This window comes from Babylonia areolata, chromosome 2, assembly GCF_041734735.1.
Source record: "Babylonia areolata isolate BAREFJ2019XMU chromosome 2, ASM4173473v1, whole genome shotgun sequence".
Lineage (NCBI taxonomy): Eukaryota > Metazoa > Mollusca > Gastropoda > Neogastropoda > Buccinidae > Babylonia > Babylonia areolata.
Window position 1 is genome coordinate 36,858,099 of NC_134877.1, and position 6,429 is coordinate 36,864,527.

The 6,429-nt window shown below is 44.2% G+C and overlaps 1 pseudogene across 1 annotated transcript in view; it reads right to left on the minus strand.

The window, feature by feature from the left end:
- The window catches only part of LOC143300807 (kyphoscoliosis peptidase-like), a 15,882-nt pseudogene extending 10,227 nt beyond the window's left edge, over positions 1-5,655 (minus strand). The window contains exons 1-2 of the transcript XR_013057694.1: positions 5,611-5,655; positions 1,078-1,219 (exon numbers count right to left, since the gene is read on the minus strand). The product of XR_013057694.1 is annotated as a kyphoscoliosis peptidase-like (transcript). The remainder of the gene's footprint in view (positions 1-1,077; positions 1,220-5,610) is intronic.
- Between the last annotated feature and the right edge of the window lie 774 nt (positions 5,656-6,429).

Sequence of the window (6,429 nt, forward strand, 5' to 3'; positions counted from 1 at the left end):
GGGCGCAATAGCCGAGTGGTTAAAGCGTCTGACTCTCAATCTGAGGGTCCCGGGTTCGAATCTCGGTAACGGCGCCTGGTGGGTAAAAGGGTGGAGATTTTTCCGATCTCCCAGGTCACCACATGCGCAGACCTGCTTGTGCCTGAACCCCCTTCGCGCAAGCAGAAGATCAAATACGCACGTTAAAGATCCTGTAATCCATGTCAGCGTTCGGTGGGTTATGGAAAGAACATACCCAGCATGCACACCCCCGAAAAGGGAGTGTGGCTGCATACATGGCAGGGTAAAAACGGTCATGCACGTGAAAGCCCACCCGTGTAAATACGAGTGAACGTGGGAGCTGCAGCCCACGAACGAAGAAAAGAAGAACCGGGCAGATTTTCTACCTCCTTTTTCCAGTCCACACTCCGTTCCTGCTCTTTCGCATGTAGTCAGAATCTTCCCCGATCCATCTTTGTTGTTGTTGACACATTCATTAGGTATAATTTTCTCTCTCTCTCTAAAATGCGTGCACACACGCGCGCGCACGCACACACACACATACACGCACACATACGCACACACGCAACCCCCCCCCGCCCCACACACACACACACTGACGCACGCACTGACGCACACATTGACACAGACACTGACCCACTGACACACAGACACGCACACTCACGCACACACGCACCCCCCCCCCCCCATCCCCCATACACACACACATGCGCACACACACATGCGTGCGCACACGCGCACACACACAAAGACACACACACACACACACACATATGAGCCGCGTGCGCGCACGCATGCATCCCGCGTTTGGTGGGGGGGTTGGGGGGGGGGTTCAGTCTTTCAAAATCGAAACAATCTGATTATCAACGTGTAATCACCGGCAAACAATTCCTAACTCTTGCGGCATCCGAAGACTGAAGTAACTAAATGTAGAATAATGTTCGAGCACGCTGCAACACGGACATGTGTGTGTAGATGCTCAGTTGCACACAACTACACAGTAACCACACAGTGACACTTCCCCTTCCTCCCCCACCCCCAGTCCCCCCTCCACACACACACACATGGGACACCTACCTCGTATTGATCCTCAGCCATGTAGATGACCGGGTCTGAGTGGGAGAGAGTGGTCAGCAGGTACTCATCGAACTTGGCCTGCTTGCCCAGGTAACCGTCCGTCAGCTTCGGTAGTGGCACACACTCCGCCATGGCTTGCACGCTGTTGTGTAGGAAGGCTTTTTTCTTTTTTTCTTTTTTAACCTGCACCAGTGCATTCAACACTGACGTATGAGAGGGAGGGACGTAGACTTGTGTGTGCTGTACTAGCTTGACTGCATGCATGTAGGTATAGCTATGTATGTTTTGGGGATGTGTGTCTGTGTGTGTGTGTGTGTGAGGTGAGCGAGCTGTCATGCTTGGAAACGTGTGTGTGTGTGTGTGTGTGTGTGTGAGGTGAGTGAGCTGTCATGCTTGGAAACACGGAGTTGCACTGATGCAAATGAAAGCCCCCGTTCTCGGCAGGTGAAAGTGAGTGTGTGTGTGGTGCGCACGCGCGCGCGAGTGTGTGTGTGTGTCAGTGTGTGTGTGTGTGTCAGTGAGTGTGTCAATGTGTGCCATTGTCAGTGTGTGTGTGTCAGTGTCAGTGTGTATGATTGGGGGAAAAAACTGACACAATAATGAAAGAATAAGGTCGGTCCGTATAAAAGCAGGGGATCCGTCATGATGTTTTGGGGAGGCCTTTGTCGTTTTGTTTTTTTTTTCTCTCGGCCTGAAGTACCTTTTCACCCCACCACTGGTCCGGCAACTGAAGAAAACGTGAACACATCACGATTCGTGTGCACCGAACCATAGCTGTCCCATTTCTTATCTTTAGTGGCTGAAAAGAGCGATCATGGTGAGAACGACACTTCGTTGCGCCCCCTCCCCCCTCCGTCAGTGCCCCACCCCTGCCCCGCCCCTGCCTGTCCCCTCTACCACCCCCGCTCGCTCTTCCGCTAAGACTGTCTGGAACTGCCTGCAATCCTCCTGTGCAATCCTTTTTTTCTTTCTTTCTTTCTTTCTTTCTTTTTTTCTTCTTCTATATGCCCCAGAGGTAAATTGGAAAGCAGCATGTACATTTATCTAAATACCCTGGTTTAAAAATAACAACAAAATACCCCCAGAGCTGAATTGAAAAACAGCATGTACATTTACCGCAATACCCTGGTTTTAATTATGATAAAAATTTTGTGTTTATCTCGTTTCTTACACACAGTCCCTTCCCCTCCTCCTTCCCCTCCCCCTCTTTTGAGCCCTCTTCTGAGTTACATTGAGCTCAGTCTCTTTTACTTTCTCGGGGAACTGGCTGTATTGTGTTGTATTGTATTGTTCGTTCGTTCTTTTGCTTAACGTCTATCTACATTTGTGAGTTTAGACGAAAATCTATCATCTCCCCCACCCCACCCATGCCTTAAATTATCACAACTTTCCCTGTTTCTCTCTCCTCAATTAGCATTACAAAAAACAAACAAACAAACAAAAAGATTTTTAAAAAACCCACCAAAATAACTAGTCAACCAGTAGAATCACAACTACTGAAGAGCCACTTGGGCTCCAAATTAAACTCTGAACTATTTCAAACACTTGTTGGTTATCATATAAGACATTTCTAATGGAAGCAGATGGAACTGCAGATTTTATAAATGACATAGGTAAATATGGTTTTAACTGTTCACATTCATGGATGATATGCACGGGAGTAATTCTATTCTGCCCCGCAAATGCAAATCACATTACAAGTATATTTTGTTTTTATGGCATCTTGTCGTAGTCTGTATACCAGACTGGTGAGCCTTCTGCTACTGTGATGTCCTACTGTTTTAAAAGAAAACATGCGATCAGTTTTGCACGAGTTATTGTCAGTATTTTCTATGTCAGGGTCAGACTCCTGTTTTAGTGCATTGTATTGTGTTGCATTGTATTGTATTGTATTGTATTACTTTTTGTCACAACATATTTCTCTGTGTGTAATTCGGAGCTGCTCTCCCCACCAGGGAGAAAATGTGCTGTGTGGTTTTTTTATGTTTTTTTCTTCAGTTTCAGTTTCAGTTTCAGTAGCTCAAGGAGGCGTCACTGCGTTCGGACAAATCCATATACGCTACACCACATCTGCCAAGCAGATGCCTGACCAGCAGCGTAACCCAACGCGCTTATTCAGGCCTTGAGAAAAAAAAAGGTTATCTAATAGATAAGCTTACATAAATAAATAAATAAATAATTATGATATAAAAAAGGGTAGTAGTAATGATAATAATAATAAAAATAAATAAATAAATAAATAAATAAATAAGACAACAATGATGATAAATAAGCAAATAAATGTAAAACATGAAGACACACATTCACACATACACCCACACATGCATAACAGTTGTGCCAGTGCAGGGGTTGCTCGTTGCAGGAAGACACAGGCCGATCGGCAGCATGGCTCTGTGCCAGGCGTCACAGACTTCTGTCTGTGTTGTTGGTGTGCTGGCTCGTCAGTGTTGTGTTGTTATCAGGCACCTGCTTCGCTTTTGTCTTCTTCGCTTCGTGTATAGCTGTCCCTGTGTCTGCATCTTCTCTCTCTCTCTCTCTCTCTCTCTCTCTCTAAGTAGCATTGTATAGTGCATACAATGACATGACATGTATGACTGTAGCATTGTGTAGTGTAAACCCTGTTTCAGGGCGGGGACTGGATGTAAAAAAGCCGTGCGCCATTGCTTATCTATTATCCTCGGAAAATAAAGAAAAAAAAGTCTCTCTCTCTCTCTCTCTCTCTCTCTCTCTCTCTCTCACTCCGGCTCTCTCTGTCTCTGAGTCAAATTCTTCATTGCTTCTATGATAACGCCTTTTTTTTTTCAAATTCAAGTTTGATTACTTGATCATGATATCGACATACATTAATTTTCATCCTGAGTGTCCTGCACTGCCCCTCAGTCCCCCCCCCCCCCTTTGTTCTCCCCCCTTCAGTTCTCTCTCCTCTCACTGATTATGCTTCAGCTTTGTAGTGTTGTAAATGTTGACTTCAGTATTATTCATGTGGCCATGATTTATAATGTGCATGCTGTATCTATACTGTGATTTTTATCAGTATCCTTTTCTTTTTAATTTAGTTTTTTTAGTGTTTTTGTTTTGTTTTTGTTTTTTTGTTTGTTTTTTGTTACCTTTTCGAGAGCTGGATGAAAAAAAAATCGTATCTTGCTTTTACTATTACCACCAGAAAATAAAATTATCCAATTCAATTTATTATTGCCCACGGTATATCCCTGTTTGGGATGCCACGCAAATGTCTACTCAAAGATGGACAAATTCGAAGACTCGAAACATCAAAGTGTCCGGATAAATCTAACCATGCTTCTCAGCCAAACGTTTAGGAAAGAAAATGTGCACAAGCCGTCTTCCCCGTGGTCGGAATAAGAGTATAAGAGAACGATTTCAACTGAGGTTAGCTACACCTCCTTCGTTCATTCGTCAGTGGTTATGAGTGGGCTTTTACGTGGATGACGGTCTTTTCACTGCCAAGTTGGCAGCCATACTCAGTTTTCCAGGATGGCTGGCTGCTTGCTGTATTCACGTGTTTTCAGTCCGTTAACACACTAGGCGCCGGCATGGGTTACAGGGTCTCTAAGGTATTCGTTCTGGAGGTGTATACACACAAAGGTTCATAGGGCACTAGCAGGTTGATACTAACGTGTGTGTGTGTGTGTGTGTGTGTGTGTGTGTGTGTGTACATACACACACACACACACACACACACACACACACACATATATATATATATATATATATATATATATATATATATATATATATATATATATATATTATGCTGACCTGGGAGGTTGGGAAAGGTCCCTACCCATAACCTGCTAAGCGCTGCAAAAGGAGTCTAGCCACAGAACTAAAAAGAGCTGTTTCCGACAATTCGAAAACAGTATTAATTAATCACTTTTTTTCCCATACTGGTTCAGTAAACGATGAGCCGGGCTACTGTAACACAGGGTGATTACATGAGATAGACCTAATCATAGAAATTTACAAAACTGCGCAATTCATGTATAGCTGCAAGTCCGGCCAATGTGACTGGATGATTGAGATCACTGTGAACGTATACCGTAACATCTCGCCGATCAGTTTCCAAAGCTTATTTTCGTTTCGTATATTGCCTGTTTCGTTGGTGTGTTTTGTGTGTGTGTGTGTGTGTGTGTGTGTGTGTGTGTGTGTGTGTGTTTTGTTTTTGTTTTTTTGTTGTTGTTTTTTTTGCTTTTGTTTGGGTTTTTTTTATTGTAAGCCTGCTTTATTATAGCTTCACGCCAAACACATCCCACTTACCTCCCACACAAAGCACAATACTCCACACTTTTATCATTCCACTGACCTTGCCGATGCTCTGTGCACCCGATCAACTTCCCCAAAACACAGCCGCACCCTCCTGGTCAACACACAGCCTGAGTCAATCAACGCTGAGCCCCACTCAAATGTCAGCCAGGACGGAAACAAACTTGCAGCCAGGTCCAATTCATGTAAGGGAAAGGAGACGCAAGAAGAGAAAGGTGGTTTGTGGCACTAAACACACACACACACACGTACCTGATGGTTTTGCTGTGCTGCTGCCTGCTGTGCACCCACAGGTGCTGGGAATAATCACGGAGCAAGCCCACCCCGCACACACAAATATCCCCCCCCCCCCCCAAACCCCTCTATCAGGTATTGGGGAAGAAGGAATGATGGAGGGGGAAGGGGGGGGGATAGGGGGGAAGTGGGAGTGGAAACATCATTAATCATGGCATAATTTGGGTGATATCTATTGGAGGTTTCCTGGCGAAAAATTATGGGTATAGGCGTTTAAAAACAAAACAAAAAAACACCGCTATTTCCGATGTGTTTAATTATCTACGATGGCGAAGGATTTCTCGACCTTACACAAACAAAATATGATTTCTCGGCTTTACATAAACGTGTAAACAAAATAACATAACCAAAAAAATGCCGGTGGTGACAGCGATGACGATGATGATGCTAATGATGAAATTCTATCATGGTGTCCTTTTCTTTTCTTTGTTTGTCTGGCTTTTATAATTTTGCACCCATTCAACCTCACTTACGTTTCCTGTCCGACCGAATGTTTTGAGAAAAGAACACGTGTATCTGTAACAGTTAAACAGGAGAGTGGGACTGCTCGGCAGCTTCGCAAAAAAAGGATACTAAAACTTTTTTTTTCCCAACATTGATTTCGTTGGCCATCAAATAGGACATCCCCAGTTCGAAGTTCAAAGCAGAGAGAATACCAGTCGAACCGCTGAGATAATTTGCTACTGCTAGAGTAGCCTATGAAATTTATTACTTCGTTTGGGAAAAAAATCATCCATATTGTCTGTTTGTATTTCCAAACTGTATACGACCTGTTGG